Source organism: Sarcophilus harrisii, chromosome 2, assembly GCF_902635505.1.
Source record: "Sarcophilus harrisii chromosome 2, mSarHar1.11, whole genome shotgun sequence".
NCBI classification, from domain to species: domain Eukaryota; kingdom Metazoa; phylum Chordata; class Mammalia; order Dasyuromorphia; family Dasyuridae; genus Sarcophilus; species Sarcophilus harrisii.
In genome coordinates this window covers 284,589,364-284,611,064 of record NC_045427.1, presented here as the reverse complement: position 1 = coordinate 284,611,064, position 21,701 = coordinate 284,589,364, and the positions used below count along the sequence as shown (strand labels likewise).

General features: G+C 37.5%; 1 protein-coding gene across 6 annotated transcripts in view; it reads left to right on the top strand.

Moving 5' to 3' along the window:
- The window catches only part of DGLUCY (D-glutamate cyclase), a 171,042-nt gene that overhangs the window by 57,378 nt on the left and 91,963 nt on the right, over nucleotides 1-21,701 (top strand). For 3 of the 6 annotated variants that reach the window (XM_023501480.2, XM_031952349.1, XM_023501472.2), the window contains exons 2-3: nucleotides 644-827; nucleotides 10,884-10,935. The gene's annotated coding sequence lies outside the window, so the exon portion shown is untranslated. Of the gene's footprint in view, nucleotides 1-643; nucleotides 828-9,212; nucleotides 9,411-10,883; nucleotides 10,936-21,701 lie in introns of all 6 variants that reach the window. The other 3 variants (XM_023501475.2, XM_023501478.2, XM_012547327.3) reach the window with 3 other exon arrangements.

Sequence of the window (21,701 nt, the reverse complement as noted above, 5' to 3'; positions counted from 1 at the left end):
AGCTCTATTGTTGAACAAGGTCTCCAAAGTATCTATTTTATTTTATTATTATTAAATTTTTCTAGACAATTGGGGTTATGTGACTTACCCAGGATCACACAGCTAGGAAGTGTTGAGTGTCTGAGGTCAGTTTGAACTCAGGTCCTCCTGACTTCAGGGCTGGTACTCTATTGACTAATAGATGATAATCTATCTAATAGATCACCTAACTGCCCCCAAAGTACCTATTTTAGACAAAGGGGTCAGATCTCTGTCTTCCTCTCTCTAGTCTAAGCCATGCTATACACTGGTCCTTTTCACTACACTACCCTATTTACAATCAAGAATATATAGATCACTTGAAATTTATGATTGATGGTAGCTTTATTAAAACTAAAACACCAGGAATTAGGAACAGCTTAAAGAAATAAGAGAAATCAAGTAGAAAAATGCCTGCCAGCAGAGAGGCAGAAGGAAGAAAATTAAACATTTCCTATCCTTCTCTAATTCAAGTTCTGCTCTGTTCTAGCCACACCCTACTCTTAGGCAGTTATAGAAACAAAATTGTGGTAAACTGAGACAAAGAATTCAAGCTGCCTCACACATGGAGGCTGAGTTCTCATTGAAAACTCTTGCTGAAATGTTTTTATCTCCCCAACCACAGTCTGCCCCTGTGCTGATGCTGTTCCTCCCTCTGAATCTGCTACCCAGTAAGGATCTTGGTTCATCAGTTTGCTCAGGAGTTCCAGCCCTCATTTTGACAATGGCAGATCCAAAAGGTTCCATTCTGACCCATCAAATTTCAACTCCCATCATGCATTTCTCTGTGTTTCAAAGGCTTTCTGTCTGTAAGTACAAGTCACATACAACATAGATATAGAGTAACGTTGGAGGAGAAAGTTAACTGGAAGATCTAGAGAAAAAGCTGAGTTTTAGAGATTTTAAGAGATTGAGCTAAGAAGAGAGCATTCTAGACATGGGATGCAGAGATGGACTGTTATGTGGGAGGAACATTGTTCAGTTTTTTCAGTCATGTCCAATTCTTTGTGACCCCATTTATGGTTTTCTTGGCAAGAATCTGGAGTATAGGTCACTATATTTGTTCTCTGGAAGGAAATTCTCTATATAGATATAGATTTTTGTAAACAGTTACATCAAATTATCCATGTATGATTTGTGACAATCTCATACCATATTTGGGTCTTCAAAGTGTTTTGTAAATGGTGCAATTATTATCCTGATTTTGTTGTTTTCAGTTGTGTCTAATGCTTCATGATCTTTATTTTTTGGGGGGCTGTTTCTTGGCAGAGATACTGGAATACTTTGCCATTTCCTTCTCCAGATCATTTTACAGATGAGAAACTGAAGCAAATAAAGCAAATAGGGTTAAGCCAGTAAGTGTCTGAGGCTAGATTTGAATCATTGAACCACCTGTCTACCCCAAGATGAATGTATAAGATTGCAATATGTAAAATAATTATTTCTCTGTGTGATGATATAATGTTGCATATAAGAAGTCTTGTCAGAATCCTCATGATTGTTCTGAGGCCTGAACCCATGCCTGAGGAAAATAATGAAACTTAGGTTTTTACTTCCATAATTTCTGCATTGTGGTTAATATAAATTTAGCAGCAGTTACCCACTATATGAATTCAGAAAGGAGAATTTCTCGCATAAGGTCAGTATGGTAGAACCACAGAGTGAAGACAGGAATAAAAAGATAATAAAGATAACCTGGCAAGATAATAAGGAACCAAGTTTATATTATAATGTGGGAAATGATACACACATACACGCATAAGTATATGAAAAAATACAACACATACAAACCATATGTACACATACATATGCATATGTATACCTGTGCATACAAATGTCCATAGTATATGCATATATTTTGTTTATTAATGTCATGTGCAATATTTGTTAAATATTTTTATTGAATGTTTATTATTATAATTTTATATATTAATAAATATAAAAAAGAAAGTGCCTTCAGAACTTGCTTGCCTGGTCCATCTATATAAATCAAGGTCCTTATATTCACTTTCCTTATAAGTATTCTCTCCTGAATGGAGAATAAATTGTCACTTTGCTTATGAAAAGGAGGAAACGGAAGAATACTAATAAATATAATATGATCCAGAAAAGTACAAAAAAAAAAGGGAGGGGAACCAAGTTCAAGTGAAACTCTTTAAATGCAAACAAATAAAAACAAAAAACTAAAACCCAAGCCCCACAAAAGTATTTGATTCTAGAAATTATGACGAGCTACTAGATTACTATTTATGGGGTAAATGGGTGTCATTTTTTTATATACTCTAAAATTCCAAAATTTTGTGACCTCACCTTTTTATAATGCTTTAAGATTTACATTCTTATTTTATTCCAACTCTTCATTCTCTCAACCCCCCCCCCACATTCAATCTGTTGCCAGTTTTACCTTACAGTTGCAAGTCCCTCAAGTTGCCCCCTTCTTTCCTGGTTCTGCCTCCCACCACTCTGGTACAGATCCTCATCACAGCATATATGGACTATTGCTATGACTTTCTGGTGGGTCTGCCTGCCACAAATCTTTCTCCACTTTAACCCAATCAGCTACCAATGATTTTCCTAAAGTTAGTTTAACTAACCATGTCATTGTTTTCCTGACCAGTAAACTCTAATTACTCCTTATTCCATGATGAAATACAAATAAAATATTCTATTTGGCATTCAAAACCCTTCATAACCTAGTCCCCTCTTAAATTTCCAGGTTTTTTTCACTTTATTCCCTTCCACATACTTTTTGATCCAAAGAAATTAGCTTCTTGCTGATCTAGCAACAAGATACTCCATTTTTCTTGGTTGTGGGTATTTTCTCTGACTGTTCCCCATGCCTGTAATTTTCTCTTTCCTCAGCTGTACCTACTGACTTCTCTGGTTTTCTTTATATGTTGTGTTAAAGAAATTGGGATTAAATGACTTGCCTAGGGTCATACATCTAGGAAGTGGTTTAGGGTGGATTTGAACTCAGGTCTTCTTAACACTATGGCAGGTGTTACATTCCCCCACACCACCTAACATTCCCCCACACCACCTAGCTGCCCTTCCTGGCTTCCTTTCAGTTCCAATGAAAATCTCATCTTTTGCTAAAAGTCTGGCGCATAGTAGGGCTTTGATAAATCTTTAAAAATTTCATTCTGAGTGTTTAAATTGATGAGATTCTGGGTCACTGAGGTTGGCAGAGAAAACCTGAAGTACTGCTGAGATTACTCCCAGAGGCAATCAGGGAAGGGCACTGATGGGGATCAGCTCAACCTTACAGTCCCATCCCCAGTGGTGGTCTTGGGTAACCCTACCTTACAGTATCCAGTCAGTCAGTCAAGTTAGGTCAAACCCCTGAAGTTAAATTTCCCCTATAAATCTCACTCCTCCCCCATGCGTCATGGTGTATTTCTCTTACTTATAGCTAACTTATTCTTATAGGGTGCTAAAATTCTCTATGGAGTTAGCCTCCCAGTTAATGGCATACTCCCACCTCATGGTATATTCCCTTTCTTCTGGTTAATTTTGAGTTTCACCAGAGAACTTGTCTTTTCCATTGTTAATTGTTAAAAACCCCTTCCTTTTTGTCAAAAAGAATGGCCATTGGGAATTCTTCATATGACCAAACCCCTAATATTTGGTCCCAGTCGCTCTCGGCAATCCTACCATTTAGTGCCAAACCTCAACCTCAATATTTAATGTCTACATCAATCTAATCAAAATGATTTGTCAAGAGTCATAAAAGTAGTCAACATTAAGACCAAAACTTGAACCCAGTACTAAGGATATGAATCCCAGAACTATCAAGTGAAAGGAACTATAATGAATGTATAGTAAAATAGAAAAAAGGAGATACTATTGGATACAGCTTTACTATAACCATCCCTTCTCTTACTGCTCAGATCTTTCCTGTGTACTCTTTGAATTTGGGATTCCTTTGCGAATTCAGGTAAATTATTTTTTTTTCTGGCAGGGGTTATTAGGAGGGGATTTGCAGGATAATTGCTCCTTTCTTGACAGCAGGACAGAAAAGCAACTAAGAACTCCAATCTCTCTCAAGCATATAATCAGAATTGCTTGAAGTTCTTGTTAAGTGGTTATTCATGGAACAAAGATTAATTAAGAACCTATTATGCACTAGGCATTGTGCTAGGAGCTTGAGAGGGATACAAAAGAATTTTTCCGAAGTTTGGGGGTTGAAATTCTGGGAGACCCCTGGAGTTAATGTCTTCTCCAAACTCAAGATACTTCTTAAAGCTTAGTCTTTTTTTAATTATAGGGCTTGTGCATGCCCTACTCCTGGTAGGTACTAATGACAGTTTGGAGGGGTCTGCCCCAGTCTCATTTTTCTAGGTCACAGACAGTCTTATGGAGAGATTCCATATATGGACCTGTGTGATTCTACAACCTTTAAAACCTCTGGGGGGAGCTACCTACATGTAAGAAATAACTTAAATTTCAGTTTTAAAGTGCAAAAGTGCTATCAGGTCATTCAGAAACCCCTCCCTCCCATTTTTTCCCTTAAAAATGGAGCCAAGTTATTGCTCGGGCTACTTAGATCTGGAAATATTTGTTATTTGAAAGACAAATCTACTATGGAAAATGTTTTGGTACCTATCATCTAAATCAAAGCTTCTTAAATTGTGGGTTGTGTTATGTAACTGAATATGGAGGTCATGAAAAATTTGACAACAGTAAAAGCTCTTAAATATTTCACCAAGATTTCTTTATGTAAAAATAAATAAACATATTCATCTCATTAATATGCACATTTGCTTTCATCTTTAATAAATGGCAAATATATATATTTCTTTTACCCCTACATATGTATGCATGTATATATATGTGTGTGTGTGTGTGTGTGTGTGTGTGTGTGTATACATGGGGTTAATCCACCATGGTATTCTATTTGTGGTGTCCTCCTCTGCCCCATCCCACCCCCATGCTTCATGGTGTCTTTTTCTTTCTTATAGCTAACTCTTTTAGGGTGCTAAATTCCTTTATGGATTTAGCCTTCCAGTTAAAGGCAAATTCCCACCTCTTATTATATTTTCTTTTTCCTGTTTAATTGTGAGTCCCACTGGAGGACTTGTCTTTTCCATTATTAATTATTAAAAGAATTGGGATTTTTTCCCCTCTTTTTTATACCCCAAGCAGATTTTCTTTGTTCTCCTCTTTTTTCTACCCCTAAGTAGATTTTCTTTTTTTTCCTCTTTTTTCCTACTCCTAAGTAGATTTTCCCCCCAAAAGAATTATTTTATAAGAAATTTCTTTATGTTTTATTATCAGTGAATGTTTGATTTGTATACTTATTTTATATACCTATATATCTGGGGTCACTTAAAATTTCTCAGGCAAGAAGACCGTAAGTGGAAAAAATTTAAGAAAGCCTATCCACACCCCCTGTACCATAGAATGGGTACATCATTTTACTTCAAAAGAAGGGTCTAAGACTCTATGGTTTTCCAGTAATGGTAAAGAAAGTTACTCTTAGCAGGTAGCATGGTGGAAGCTTCTCCTAGTTTGGTTGACAAACATGTTTTTACCATCCTCCTTTTTGAGCTTCTCCGGAGCTCTGGGTAGCAAGGGCAAGAAAGATCAAGAAAGATCCCTACAACGGATAGCAAATAGGTCACTGTTCTGCTTCCCCAAAGAAGGGAGAAAATTGTCACTTCCTCCTTGAGGTAAATGAGTGTTTGTCCACTTCAAGCATTATCAGCCTGGGCATTTGAGAAGACACTGGGCAAGTCCTTATCACTTAGATGCCCACAGTCTATGAGGTGGTAACCCCCTTTGAGAGGAGGGACTAAATCATACCTATCTTTGTATCTCCAGGAGGTGCTGGTAAGAGCCTGGAATTTAGAGCTAGAAGGGACCTTGGCGATAATTAATTCCTCATCTAGATAGCACAGTGAATAAAGGATTGAACATGGAAATAAGACCAGAGTTTTTAACCTCCTTCCCACTCTCCCTGCACTAATAAATAGCCATGTGACCCTCAAATCACTTAGCACCTCTCAACTTTAGTTTCCTCATCTGTAGCATGGAGATAATAATAGCAACCTATCTCACAGGCGTTTTGTGAGGATCAAATAAGGTGACATATATAACATTTTTTTTCAAACCTTAAAAGCTTTATATAAATGCTACTTATATAAGAAAACCGAGGCCCTAAGAAGAAGGCAAGTGATTATAGTATAGCATCAGAGGGCAGATTACAATCCAGGTTTGCTTGATTCCAAATACAGTGCCCTTTCTTCTTTGCCAAGGTCACAAAAGTATAAGTAAAAGAGCTGGTATACCAACCCAGGGCTTCTCATTAGGACTCTTTCCATTTAGTTAATATATGTTTATCATGGGTAGTCAGGTGGTGGAGTAGAATCAGGAAGATTCTTCATAAATTCAAATCTGACTTTAGACACTTCTAGCTGTACGACCATGGGCAAGTACCTTCACTCTATTTGCCTCAATTTCCCCTTCTTTAAAAATGATCTGGAGAAGGAAATGGCAAACCCCTCCAGTGTCTTTGCCAAGAAAACCCCAAATGGGGTCACAAAGAATCAGACACGACTTAACAACAACAACAAAATGTTGATTGAATGAATGAATGCCTAAAGAAAAATACTGAAGTCCAGAATCGAAATCAGTTAAGTGACTTAAGTGGGGAATCTTTGACATTCTTCAGAACTTCGGTCATTTATAAAACAGATTGGAGTGTTCCTCAGTCAGTCAAGAGTGCTTGCTGTGTAGGGGCAGCTAGAAGGCACTTTGGATAGAGCTCAGGTCCTGGAGTCTTGAGGATCTGAGTTCAATGTAGTCTCAGGCACTTAACACTTCCTAGTTGTGTGACCCTGGGCAAGTCACTTAACCACAGTTGCCACAATTGCTGCAAAAAAAAAAAAAAAGTACTTGATGTGTACCCATTGAAGAGGAAGCAAAAAAGAAAACAATATCCTTGTTCTTGAGAATCTCTCAGTCTAGTTAGGAAAGTTCAGCATTTCCACATGAGATAATAATAGTTTACATTTCTATGGTGCATTAAGATTATAATAACCCTGATAAGTAGGCGCTGTTATTATTATAATTCCTATTTTAAGCATGAGGAAATTGAGGCTTTAAATGTTTTTATGACACGTTCAAGCTCACCTAATAGGTATCATAGATTGTACAGATCTGGGGTCTGGAAGACTCATCTTCCTGAGTTCAAATCCAGCCTCAGATACTTTCTACCTCTGTACTTCCTGCCCTGGACAAAGCCTTTATCCTGTTTGCCTCAGTTTTCTCACCTATGAATTGAATAGGAGAAGGAAATCTCAAACCACTCCAGTATCTTTGCTAAGAAAAACCCAAATGGTGCCAGGAAGAGTTGGACAAAATTGAAACAAGTAGACAGCAAGATGTTAGCATCAGAGCTGAGTTTTGGAGCCAGATCTGACACTCTACATTGTAAAACACAGATTAAACTTTGTGACTTAGAAAACAGAAAGCTTGGGTTCCAAGCTGGACTCGACTCCCACTGAACAATTAATTACTTAACCTCTCTATCTATAAGTAACAATACTCTGCTCCTAAGAAATCTCTCTCCTCAGACTCAGAAGGGGGAAAAACTTTTAGAAAGACGTGCCCATTAGTAAAAAATGTCAAGTATGCCTTGCACAATAGAAGCTTGTTTTTTGCAATAACATCATTAAGCTTTTGTAACTAAACTCTCCAGTAATATTTAGGGGTGAAACCAGGTGGGGTTTTGAGGCCCCCCTACTTCTTAACTCTACCAAACATCTTGATTTACTATTGCCATGATCCTTTCTGTATTGTTATTTTGGAAGTAACTTCCACTTGTAATGTTATTTCACTATTTTTGTGGAAATTAATTAATTAATAGTTTCAAGTGGACTGTGTCTGTAATAAAGTACAATTTATATTCATTAAGTGTTGAAGGGACTAAGAGAAGAGCAGGTAAGAGAATTGGTGGGCTTTGTTTCTTTGGGGGGTTTTTAGTGTTAATGTTGCTCTACTTTTTCAGTCACCTCACATAAATCCCTTAATTTCATCCTCTTCTATTAAATTCTCTCTTGAAACAAAGAAAAAAAATGTAAGCAAAATAAACAAATTTACCAATCCAAAGTACATTATGTAAGTTTTTAAAGCATACAGATACAGGAATGATCCTAAGGATAATTAGTTTAGAGTTGGAAGAGATCTTAGAGGTCATTTCATTCACTTACTTCATTTGGCCAACTCACTTCTGACTCCAAATCCATTTTTCCTCCTACTGTATCACTATCCTTGGGGCAGCTAGGTGGGGCTGTAGATAGAATTTGGAGCTTGGAGGCAGGAACACTCATCTTCCTGAGTTCAAATCCAGTCTCAGAGACTAACTAGCAGCGTGACCCAGGGCAAGTCACTTCTCCCTGTTTGCCTCAATTTCCTCATCTGTAAAATGAGCTGGAGAAGGAAGTGGTAAACCACTGCAATGGCTTTGCCAAGAAAAGCCCAAGTGGGATCATGAAAAAGAACAACATCATCACCCAAGGAACAGAATGCTGTACCACTGCTTTTTCTATTGGGTTACAATGCCTCCCGGTGGCAACTGGGTAGAGCAGTGGACAAAATGTGGGACCTGGCATCAGAAAGACCCAAGTTCAAGTATAACCTCACATCCTTCTTAGCTGGGCAAGTCATTTAACTGCTGCCTACTTCAGTTTCTTCAAACAGAAAATGGGGATAATAACTTGTGAAGACCAAATGGGATAATATCACTTAAGAAGGACTTAGCACAGTGTTTAGTATATAGTTGTTGAGACATTTTAGTCTTATCCAATTATTTGTGACCCCTTTAGGGATTGGCAAAGATTCTAGAGAATGGGTTTGCCATTTTCTTCTCCAGCTCATTAAAGATGAGAAAACTTAGGCAAGACAAGGTTAAGTGACTTGCCCAGGGTCACACCTCTAGTAAGTGTCTGAGGCTGGATTTGAATTTAGGTTCATCTAATATCTTTCATTCTGTTTCTTCATCTGTAAAAATAGGCTTCATAATATCTCCCAGAGTTGTTGCAAGGTTTGAATGAAATAATACTTGTAAATTTTAAAGCACTACAGTGTCAACTATTATTATTAATAATAATCAATTGATGATGAAAAAAGGGAATTGGGAGAGGGTCTTAAAAGTCAATCTGAGAAATTTAGATAGTTATCTCCCATTGCAGCTGTGTGCTTCTTGGAATGTATTGGAATTCTGGGAAGACCTGAGAACTAACTTGCAGTGTCATGTATCCTCTTGGTCAAAGACTATCTGGGAATGGCCTGAAGATCTTGGGACAGTTCCAGATAAGATCTAGGCCCCAGGAGCTGGCCTGAACCCTGAGGCTTCAGCTGTAGGATGAACTAAGGAGAGCCTATTCATGGTAATTTTCATTCCTCTCTTTAACATTCTAAATCTAGGAAATGGAGTCCTCCTTACTTCTGCATTCTAAAGGCTGATCTCTTATTAAGTTAGTTGAGCTTCCTCAATTAAATATGCTCAGTGCTGGTGAGGAAGGCACAATGTTTAAATTTTCACTTAGAAAGCACTAAGGTTCAACCAACACTTCATAGTGAGACCTACAGTCAAAACATAATTTTTCATAAATTTGTGCTATAGCTAAAATCCAAATTCTGGTTAATGGGAGTAGCAGGGAAGAAAAATCAGTTAGACGATGAGTCAATGTTCTGTTTGTGTTTATCACAGCAGGACAAGTAGGCATTTTTGGAACACAGTTATAGATCCAGTAGCTATAACTGAAGGAACCCAGACAAAAATGGGGAATTAAGGCCAGGTGTAGGAGTAGATTTGCCCCGAGATCAAGACAAGGTCAGAAATTAGGCAAGAAATCAGAAGCTAAAAATCATTAAAGAATAATAATAATAACAATGATAATTGGCACTCATATAACACTTTTAGGTTTGCAAAACACTTAAGAAATATGATTCATTTTATCCCCATTATAACCCTGAGAGGCAGGTAGAATTGTTATTCACATTTTACAGATGAGGAAAATGAGGCAGACAGAAGTTAAGTGACTTATTTGCCCAAGGTCATAAAGCTGGTAAGCATAAGAAATGTCTGAGGCTGCATTTAAACTCAATTCTTCCCGAATCTAGCTCCAGAGTTCTAAGTACTGCATGGACCTAACTAAGCAAAGTGTGAAGGACTGAGCCATGGAAGAGATAAGTAGGCAATTGAGACTGTATATAGGAAGCATTAGTACCAAGAAGCCAATTTTGGGTGTCAGCTTACTTAGGGCTTGCAGGTGGGGGTCACATAAACCATTAAGAATCCTGGCTCCAGAATTTACTTGTTAGGTGACCCTGGCCTAGTTAATTCATTTTTCTGAACCTCACTATCTTAGTTTCCATATCTGTGAAATGGGACTAATAATATTTTCATGACCTCCCTCACAGTGTTATATAAATTTGAATTGCCTTTATTATTGGAGATGGTAGGAGGTTGTGAGGAGGCAGTTAAATGGTTCAGTGGATAGAATGCTGGGTCTGGAGTCAGGAGAACTGAAGTTTAAATCTGGCCCCAGACAAAATGAGACCAAAAATTTATTGCAGCAGAAAAATGTATTATCTTTCCTATATATGCAAATTCTGGGGTGTGGAGGTTTTATTTGTATGTAGAGCTACAGTGCATATAGCCCCTCCTTTTCCCATTCTTCTGACCCCCAGTGTGTTTAAAACAAATTAGAAGGAAAGGAATTGTGGTGTACATTCTCTGCAGAGAATTACACAGATTTCTTAGAATCTCTGCACACATGAGTGTCTTAGGTCCTCAGACCAGATAAAAAATGATGAGATCTCAATAATAAGCAGATCTTTTATCTTTTTAATTTTAGGATTAAGAATAAAACACATTGGAAAAGAATATAGAACCTGGAATCTGAAAAGGTAAGTAAGAACCATACTCAACTACAATAACAGCTGTAAAAGGAGAAAGGGAACTAAGGAAAAGTGATATCTCCCCACTCCTTTTCTTTTATGTTCTGTTTTTAGCCTATGTTTTTCAGAGTAGGTACCATGGTGATAGGTGCCATAGAAATAGATAGCACAGTTTAACTGCAAAAACTGAGCTGATGTGGCGTTCCCATGGAGATGCATTGACAGAGGGTTGGAAGAGGCTCAGGGACATTGCCTTTTCTCCCTGACAGTAAAGTATGTCAGAAAGCTCTCTGAATGGCTGATTTGGAAACGTGAACCTGTAAGGAAATTGCATATGAGAAGCAGTATGCTGTCGAGGTCAAAATGTTGAACTTGGATTATATTCCTACCAACGACACTCACTATCTCTTTGTGACTCTGGGCAAGTCAATTAACTTGAGCCTCAGTTTCCTTCCTCATCTACAAAATATAATAAGACTTATAATATTCACCTTGTAGAGTTGCTGTTGATGAGGTTTAGATTTTGGAGTTCTAGGAACAAAAATATGATGAAGTCTAGATTTGGGTGGTCAGGGAACCAAATAATGAAATTAGGGTTACTGGTGGTCAGGGAGTTAAATGATAAAGCCTAGTGGCAGGTTCAGGATTCAGGGAATCAAATGGAGAGGTTTGGCTCCCCTGCACCCCTTGGGATTCAGCACAAGGGGAGGGAATTTTGGGGACTCTCTTCTGGCGGTGCAGAGATTCTTCATAAAGGAATTTACAAACCCGAAAACCTAGATTGATAAAAAGAAGTTTATTATAGGCATTGGGAAGTAAAGTTTAGAGAAATCCCAACAGAAAAGCATAAAGTCTCACTAGGGAAATAGGTAAGGGAGATAAAGAGAGGGTAGTGCTGGAAGAGAATATTATTCCAGTGGGCAGAGGTTTCCTTGGCATAACATAACATAGTATGGCATGGCATGGCATGTTAGGACCTCTGCAAAGAGAAGGTTTTAGATTAGCTCTTTTATAAGCCTTGGCTAGCTGGGGGTTGCTCTTGATGAGGCTGGGTACAACTTGAGCTGGATTGAATAGAAAATCTTCAGCTGAATAGGGTTGGAATTATTTAGATTGGAACTCAACCAGCCCCACCTAGATAACCCACTTTATCTGATTCCCTGGGGCGGTCTCTTACTGAGGCAGGGTTGAAGGAGATTTTCTCCTTCAAGGAGCTTCAAGTGCTTTATCTCATGGCTCATTCCCAAAGTCAGAGAGAGAAAGAGAAAGAGTTTGGGGGCTCCTGTCCTCAGTATGAAGATTAAATGAGAGAATTCATGTAAATGCTTACAAAACTTTGAAGCATCATAGAAATCATTTTTGTAGTTCAATTGTGTCTGACTCTTTGTGACCCTATTTATGGTTTTCTTGGCAAAGATACTGGAGTGGTTTGCCTTTTCTTTCTTTAGCTTATTTTACAGATGAGAAACCCTATTTGGACAAATAGGATTAAGTGACTTGCCCAGGGTCATACAATTAAGTCAGGTCTTCTTGATTCCATTCTTGGCACATTATTCAGTGTAACTTAGCTACCAAAACAAGAGATGGAAGCCCATTAGAAGCTCTCAGAGCCTCAGCCAGGATTCAGTCAAAGAGATTCACAAAGCCAGAGAAGGCAGCTTAAGTTCTCAGAACCAAGGAGAGAGATAGGCTTCTATTAAAGCTAACCGGGCCCCAGGAAAAGAGATAAGATTTTGGTGGAGACAATAAAGGATTTGGACTTTAATGCCTGGCTGCATTTGGGGTGATTACACTGAACTGAAACGAAGGCTGCCTCCAGAAGCCCCTCAAGAAACCTGTTCCCAGAGAAGATTACACTTTAGCAAAGAACATTACACTACCCTACCTTACCTTATCCTAATTTATCTTACCCTACCCTATCCTATCCTATCCTTTCTTGTCTCTGTCTCTGTCTCTCTGTAATCTTGATCTTTGTTTTTCACTGGACTTTGATGACTCTGGAGGAGAGAGTAAGGCAAACAATTTTGCGCTACTCTGCCTCACTCCTGTCCCTTGACTTGCATGGGCAAGTCAAGACCTCACTCTCATGATATCATTGGTCCTCTTCAAAACTGAGTCTTTAGGGATCTAAGGATTCCACAAAAGAGGCAGACTGACTTTTGATGCTTAAAGTAAGAAGCTGGTGTGTTTTAACTCACACAAAAAAGGGCTTATGACTTACCTTGAGACATGCGTGCATAAAGGGTCACTGGGAGAAGGAGGAAGGATAAATTCAGATCATAGTAACTAAAGAGACAAAGGTACAACCAGATCTCTGAAGAGGACAGGACACATGTGCATTTATGTCCTGAAATCATGTATCTGTGATAACATATAAGATAGCACAGGTTAATTTGGACTTCAAACAAGGTAATCTGCTATAGTGGGAAGAAGCATTGATCAATGATTCTGTGAGAGGAAGTCTTCTTAGCCTAGGGCCTCCATTATTCCAAGTTCTGGCAGTTTTCCAATTATACCACACAATAGAATTGCTCAACAATGCAGATGAGGACTGGGTGTTTTATGGAAAGGAGGTCAAGGGCTTGCTCAGGAGTGTCTGATTTTTTTTTTTCCTATCTCTGATGTTACAACTGGGTAATGCAACCTAGACAATATAAGTTTCTAGCATAGAGGATTTAAGGTATCAATAATTTCAGAAATTCCAGGCAGGATGAGGGGGTACACCTAGAGCAGAGATAGCCTATTGCACACAGGACTAGGAATCTCAAAGAGACCCTTCCAAAAGAGAGATTTTTGAGCAATCACAAAGACTTAAGACAAAAATTTGATCTAATATACAGAAGAAGTGTTGTTAGTTCAGTCTCTGTTGTTCAGTGGTATTCAGTTCTCCTGATTCATTGGGAGTAGTTTGCAATTTTCTTCTCGAGCTCATTTTACAGATGAGGAAATGGAGGCAAACAGAATTGTCTGACACGGCTAGTAAATATCTAAGGCTAGATTTGCAATCAGGTCTTCCTGACTCTAGTGCTGGTATTCTGTCCATCATGAAACTTCATTACCCTTAGTCTTTCAACATTGTATTTTTAAATAGTATTTTATTTTTCCAAATACATATAAATATAGCTTTCAACATTAATTTTTGTAAAACTTTGTGTACTAAATTTTTCTCCCTTACTTCTCCCTTCTCCCCAAGACAGCAAGCAATCTGCTATAGTTTATATATCCCCCCTTTTATTAATTGCTTTTTTCTGATTATACGTGTATATTAATTTTTTAAATATACTTTTTTATAAGGTATGTTGGAAGAGAAAAAATCAGAACAAAAGGGAAAAAAAAAACAAGAAAACAAACAAAAAAGTGAAAATAGTATGTTTCCAACCACATTCAGTCTCCATAGTTCTTTTTCTGGATGTAATTGGCATTTTCTATCCCAAAGTCTATTGGAATTGCCTTGAATCACCGCATTTCATCATTAGTTTTAAAACATTTCAATTATAAATATATATGTACATTCACATATATTTCCTCTTGTCTTTTTTTTCATTTGCTTTCTCAGATTATGGTTCCTGAAAGGCAGGGATTCAATTTTTGGTATAATTTCCCATGGTAACAAAAATTTAGTTCTCTGGGCGCAATTCATGCCATGTCAGCATCATCTAAACTACACAACTGAACACAACCTTGGGTTTTAGATAAGAATTATTCAATGCCAGAGCTAGAAGGAACCTTTGAGCTCCTCTGGTGCTTCTCTTTCATTTTACAGATGAGGAAGCTGAAATCTAGAGAAACTATCTTATTCTAGGTTACTCAGTGAGTTAATGAAAGGTCTAGAACCACATCTCCTTACTTCTTTTAGCCCAGTGCTCTTATTCTTTGTACTAGTGGCAAGTTGTTGTTAAGTTGTTTCAGTCATGTCCAGCTTTCTCTAACCCCATGTGGATTTCTTGGCAAAGATACTGAAGTGGTTTGCCATTTCCTTCTTCAACATTTTACAGATTAGGAAACTGAGGGAAACAGAGTAAAGTCACTTGCCCAGGGTCACTCAGCTAGGAAATGTCTGAAGCTGGATTTGAATTCATATCTTCCTGACTTTAATCCTGGTACTCTATTCACTGAGTCACCAGATGCCCACACTGGCAAATGGGAATGAGCATCCTCAATCCTTTGTAAATATATGTATATTTGCTAGTCAACTTTCCCCAACTGCCTCTGACCCTAGGACAGGGTTTTAAGTTACTTCCTGAATGTTCTGTCACATCAGATGCCCTAAAAGGATCCCTATAGTTAATTGGTGAATCTGTCTATGTAATTCCTGGGATGTGCATGAAAAAGACAACTGAGTGCTTCTATCTTTACATCACACATAATTTTTTTTGGGGGGGAGACTAAAAAGCATCCCTCTATCCCACCTTTAGTCTGACTCTTCCCTTGAGACAAATAAAAACAATCAATCTAGAAATCATTGGGAATGCTAAAGTTCTAGTGTGAAAGCTAGAAAGAGGAGATTTTGAAGAAAAAAGTGATGAATTAATTCAGTTTTTAACATGTTGAATGTGAGGTGTTTGGGAGTGATATGTACATGGAGCTCTCCTAAAAACAGTTGGAAATTCAAATCTGGGGCGCAGGCAAGAGTTTGGGGGCAGAGATATAAGTTTGGGAGAATTAGAGAGGGATGACTTTTATATTTCTGTTCATTGTTATTTCTCATCTCTAAGCTTTTATCTTTTGCAATTATTTTTCTCCCTTTGTGACAACCTGTCATTTTCTTTAAGACTTAGATTATAAGTTCATCAGGAAATTTTCCCTTCTCATTCCTTTACTATTTTGATCCCAAATAACACCTTAGAAACTATGTTTTCCCCCATAATTATAGTTAATGTATTTTATACATAAAAATTAATTTTTATCTTTCCAACTAGATTATGGACTTCTCAAGGTCAGGAATCCCCTTTATTTATTTTGACTCACTCCAAATACTTAGTACAATGCCCTGAAATAGGTTTCTCCTAGTGCTTGTCTTCTAAATAGGTTTCCAGTGTTTTCCATCACCCTCATCCTGTCATTTCATTTCCTTCTTGAGTCCAGACCCTCCCTACATGCAAAACACTCACAAGGAAGGATTCAATGCCTATCACTGAATTAAATTATTTATAAATATCACAATAATCCTGAGATTTAGTTGCTATTATTATCTCCATTCCAGAGTTGAGGAAACTGAGGAAGTCAGAATTTAAATGATTAACCCAAGGCCATATGGCTAGAAAGTATTTGAGGCCCCATTTGGCTGAATTTTCTATCCACTGGCTACTTAGCTACTTCTAAGCAACATTAATTCAAATTACAAAGAGTATGAAAGCTACTTTAAAAGTCAGGAAAAACAACAAAACAATGAAAACCAAAATGTGGGTTCTTTTTCATCAAACAGATGAACCTTTTTACTTTTATTAAAATGAATTTGAGTAATTCAAGGTGGAAGGTGATTCACTTACAGAGAGACTGTATTTAATCATATAATTAAGAATATGTCCTAAGTATTAATTATAACACTTAGATAAGTTCCAAGCGGGGGAAATGCTAATGGCCAGCTGTCTATTTATGAAGGATTCAGCCATTCTTGGTGTTATTAATTTAGAGGATATGTAGATGCTTGCTCTGTTAAATAATAATTTATGTAGAGCTAGGAGGGTCAGTCATAGAAATATACAAAAGGGCAAGATGAATATTCCTGGGTAGTCATTAGTGTATTCATTCTTCTCCTTTGTCCCTCAGTTTTTGTTCAGTTGTTTTAGTCATGTACAACTCTTTATGACCCCATTTGTGGTTTTATTGGCAAAGACACTGAAGTGATTTGCCATTTTCTTCTCCAGCTTGTTATAGATGAGAAAACTGAGGCAAACAGCGTTAAGGGACTTGTCCAGGATCATACAGTTAGTAAGTGTCTAAGGCCTGGATTTGACCTGAGGTCTTCCTGACTTCAGACTCTCTATCCATTGTGCTCCCCCCAAATTCTCCCCCCCCAAATAAGCATCTTCAGAAGAAAAGAGGTACCATGGTTTAGTGGAGTAAGAAGCTCTGCCTTCAAACCACAGAGTTATGATTCAAGCAAATGTAGCTGATTAAAAAACATCTTTTCCTTGAATAATCCCTCTCATTTTTTTCTCTCCTTGAAAAGTCACCATGTTGCCAGCAGAACTTTTTCAAACCTGTTATCTTTTCCTGGGCAGGAAAAATAGCTTTTGCATTAAGATATACTTTTCAGGAAAATAAAGTTTTGTTGAAGGATGGTGAAATTTTAAAATTTCAGTTCCAAGAAATTTTCTGACCCATCAACTTCAATTCATTAGGAAGAAATAGTACAGAGATAAATGAAAGTTTCAAAAAATTGTAGAGACTATAACCTAATCAATCATCAATTTATTCAATACTTATTTTATGCTAACCAATCAGTGAAGAGCTTGGAGCAAAAGACAAAAAAAAAAAAGAATATATATATATATATATATATATATATATATATATATATATGTAATATTCTTCTCTAAAATATAATGTTTTCTGGGAGCAAGTTTCTTGGGGGGCTTCTGAAGGCAGCCTTCCTTTCAGTTCAGTGTAATCATCCTGAGTGTAGCCAGAAGTTAAAATCAAAATACTTTATTGTTTCTTTCCAAGTCTTGTCTCTTTCCTGGGGCCCGGTTAGCTTTAATAGAGGTCTATCTCTCCTTGCTTCTAAGAGCTCCAAGTTTATAGAAAAATATATAAAAGGAGGTAATATATATACATATACATATAAGTATACAGAAAATATATGTAAAAGAAGGTTAACATGTAAGTATATATTTTCTGTATATATATATATAAAAGAAGGTAACATGTATATATATAGAAATACAAGAAAATATATAAAACAAGACTACATTTACATATTATAAGTATACAGAATATATATACATAAAAGAAGGTAATATGTATATATTTAAGTATACAGAAATATATATAAAAGATAACATTTATATATATAAATATACAGAAATATACATAAAAGGAGATAACATAGATATAACTGTGTACAGAAAAATATCAAAGAAGGTGACATACATATATAAGTGTACAAAAATATATAAAACAAGGTAACATTTACATATATAGGTATATAGAATATATATATGATACATATATATATATATACAAAAGGACACATGTATATATATATAGGTATACAGAAATATATATATGAAGGTAACATGTACATATGTAAAAATACAGAAAACATGTATAAAATGAACGTAAATTTTTTGGGGGTAGCTCTAACAGCTGTGGGGATCAGGAAGGGCCTCACACATGAGCTGTGTTTTGAAGGAAACTAATGAGTTAGAAGAGAAGCTAAGAAGGTAATGCATTTCAGGGACTGAGAATAGCCAGGGTAAAGGCACAGAAAAAAGAGATCCAATTATTATTGTGTTGTTTCTGTCTGACTCTCCATGACTCTATTTGGGGTTTTCTTTTTCTTTTTTCTTTATTAAAGCTATTTATTTTCAAAACATAGGCATGGATCATTTTTCAACACTGACACAAAACCTTGTGTTCCAAATTTTCCCCTCCCCAGATGGCAAATAATCCAATATATGTTATGCATATTAAAAATATATTAAATCCAATATATATACATATTTATACAATTATCATGCTGCACAAGAAAAATCAGATCAAAAAGGAAAAAAATAAGAAAGAAAACAAAATGCAAGCAAACAATGACAGAAAGAGTGAGAATGTTATGTTGTGGTCCACATTCTGTTCCCACAGTCCTCTCTTTGGGTGTAGCTGATTTTCTTCATCACTGAACAATTGGAACTGATTTGGTTCATCTCATTGTCGAAGAGAGCCACTTCCATCTGAATTAATTGTCCTTTAGTCTTGTTGTTTCTGTGTATAATGATCTCCTGTTCCTGCTCATTTCACTTAGCATCAGTTCATTTAAGTCTTTCCAAACTTCTCTGTATTCATCCTGTTGGTCATTTCTTACAGAACAATAATATTCCATAATATTCATATACCACAATTTATTCAGCCATTCTCCAGTTGATGGGCATCCACTCAGTTTCCAGTTTCTGGTCACTACAAAGAGACCTGCCACAAATATTCTTGCACATACAGGCCCCTTTCCTTCCTTTAAGATTTCTTTGGGGTATAAGCCCAGTAGTAACACTGCTGGATCAAAGGGTATGCACAGTTTGATAATTTTTTGGGCATAGTTCCAAATTGTTCTCCAGAATGGTTGGATGTGTTCACAATTCCACCAAAATGTATCAGTGTCCCTGTTTTCCCACATCCCCTCCAACATTTCGCATTATCTTTCTCTGTCATTCTAGCCAATCTGACAGGTGTGTAGTGGTATCTCAGAGTTGTCTTAATTTTCACTTCTCTGATTAATAATGACTTGGAGAACCTTCTCATATGACTACAAGTGGTTTTAATTTCTTCATCTGAAAATTGCCTGTTCCTATCCTGTGAGCTTTGGGCCTTTCTTGGCAAAGCCCCTGAAGTGGTTCTCCATTTCCTTCTCCAGCTCATTTGACAGCTGAGGAAGCTAACACAGGGTTAGGTGACTTGCCCAGGATCACACATCTAGGAACCATCTGAGGCCAGGTTTGTACTTGGACTCCTAACTCCAGGGCCAGCGCTCTGGCCACTTGCCGGCTAGCTGAGATCCAGGGAGACAAATAAGCCCACCTCCCTCCCTCATGTTAGGGGGAGTATCATGTGAATAACTTCCTTAATGCGGAATGCTGATCTGTGCCCTGCTCAGACAGTTGAGGGTGACAGAAAGGGCTCTCACAGTGCGGGCTGCCAGACAGTTCAATTTAGTTCAGTTCCTTTTTGTAGACATTTATTACCAGCCCAGAACAGCAGCAAAGCACCATCACTTTCAAATCTCTCCTTGGGAAGCAAGTTGTGTGCAGCTCTGTTTCCAGACTGAATCCAAACCCAGCACTTTATGGGAAGAGTGTCCTATTGAGGTCATTGCCCTGGGTAAACCTGGGGGGAGAAATCAGGCTCCCCGACCTGCTGACCATCCATCCACCTGGAGGGGCCCGGCAGCTGCTGGGTGCTCCAGCGAGCAGAGACCTGGAGCTGGGGTCAGAGCAGAGGAGGGATCGGGAGGTGTTGCTGACTGTGCTACTGACGTCTAACCCACCTAGCCTTCACACGCAGTTATATTTACACCAACGTGCTAACTCCTTGCCAACCAGCCCGTGTTAAAATCAAAAGTCAAAAGATGACAAGGAGGGGGGATTTTCTTTTTTTAGTTTCTTTCTCTACCTAATGCTGCTTAGTTACTCTAATCTGGCAGAAGGTGGGGTACAAGGAGGGGGGAAAGAGGAGGCAAGGGGGAACATAAACATACACACGATGTACATTCAGAAATGCTGCTGTTTTCTCCAGACTGTATTCCTCTATCATTAAAATTCATGAATCCTACACTAAAGCAGCTTCTGTATAACTTCACTTCTCTTAATCATTTTGCAGTGAGCACAGAATGATTTGCATACCAGCTCCATTCCTCTCTGATACCATGCTGGGGCCCAGCAGGTACTGTGTGTTCTGAAAAGAGTAGTCAGTCAATTAATAGCATTTGGGAGGCTTAAGTCTCCTGTGTTAGGGAAGGTGCATAAGACCATTTGCTGCTTTCAAGGGGCTTCTTCTACAGTCTGGCAAGACAAATATAAGTGCAGGATATGGTAATTATCAGGTGAATAGTACAGAAAGAAGCTGTGTTTTAGATTTTGATTCCAATTAATTTTTCTACTAATTAACTTCAATTCATTCTAATGAATAGTGCAGAGATAAATGAAAGTTACAAAAGATTGTGAGAACCACAACTCTATCAGTGATTAATTAATTAAGCACCTATTCGCTGCTATCCAATCAGTGAAGAGCTTGGAACAAAAATACAAAAATGAAGGTTCCTGTTCTCAGGAACCTGAGAGGCAAGTCTTCCAACCTCTCTGTACCTCCATTTCCTCAGCTGTAAAATGAACAAATGAAAATGCATTTATTAAGCATTGTGGGCCAAGCACTATGCTGTGTTAGAAATACAAATAGAAAAAATAAGAATGTCTTTGCTCTCAATGAGCTTACACTATTTGAGTGAGACAGCACATCCAAAAAAGTAAGGCCAAAAGGCACATGAGAAGACTAACAGTATATATATAAATAAAGCTATATGGCAGATGACAAGACTAGAAAGGTCTTATCAGAGCAATGTGAGGATAGATGACAAGACCCCATATAAAGGTAACAACACTAGTACTATCCACTTCCCAGGATGTGTGAAATGAGATAATGTATATGAAATATTTTTACCAATTTTATACAATGTCAATTATTATTACTGAAGGTCAAAAGCTGGAGAAATCATGGTGGGCTAGTGTGATCATGGGAAGTTTTATGGAAGAAGTAGGATTCAGTAGACTTTGAAGACTGAAAAATATTTATCTTAAGTTTTTAGAGTAGGAAGAGACCCTTGGAGATAATTTAGATGAAATCTGTTTTTCTATAGACAAAGAAACTGAGGCCTAGAAAGTAAATTGACTGGCCAAAGAGTACAGGGTGATCAAATTCTAAACCCAGTTCTTTCCCCAGTCTATAACATTAAGGTAATCAGAGAAGAAGGGCAAAGTATTCCAGAAAAGGGGCTCAGGACAGTTATCCTAAACACTGTTTTTAGGAGGCAATCATTGGATTACTTCAGTTAGATCACAGATTCTTAACCCATT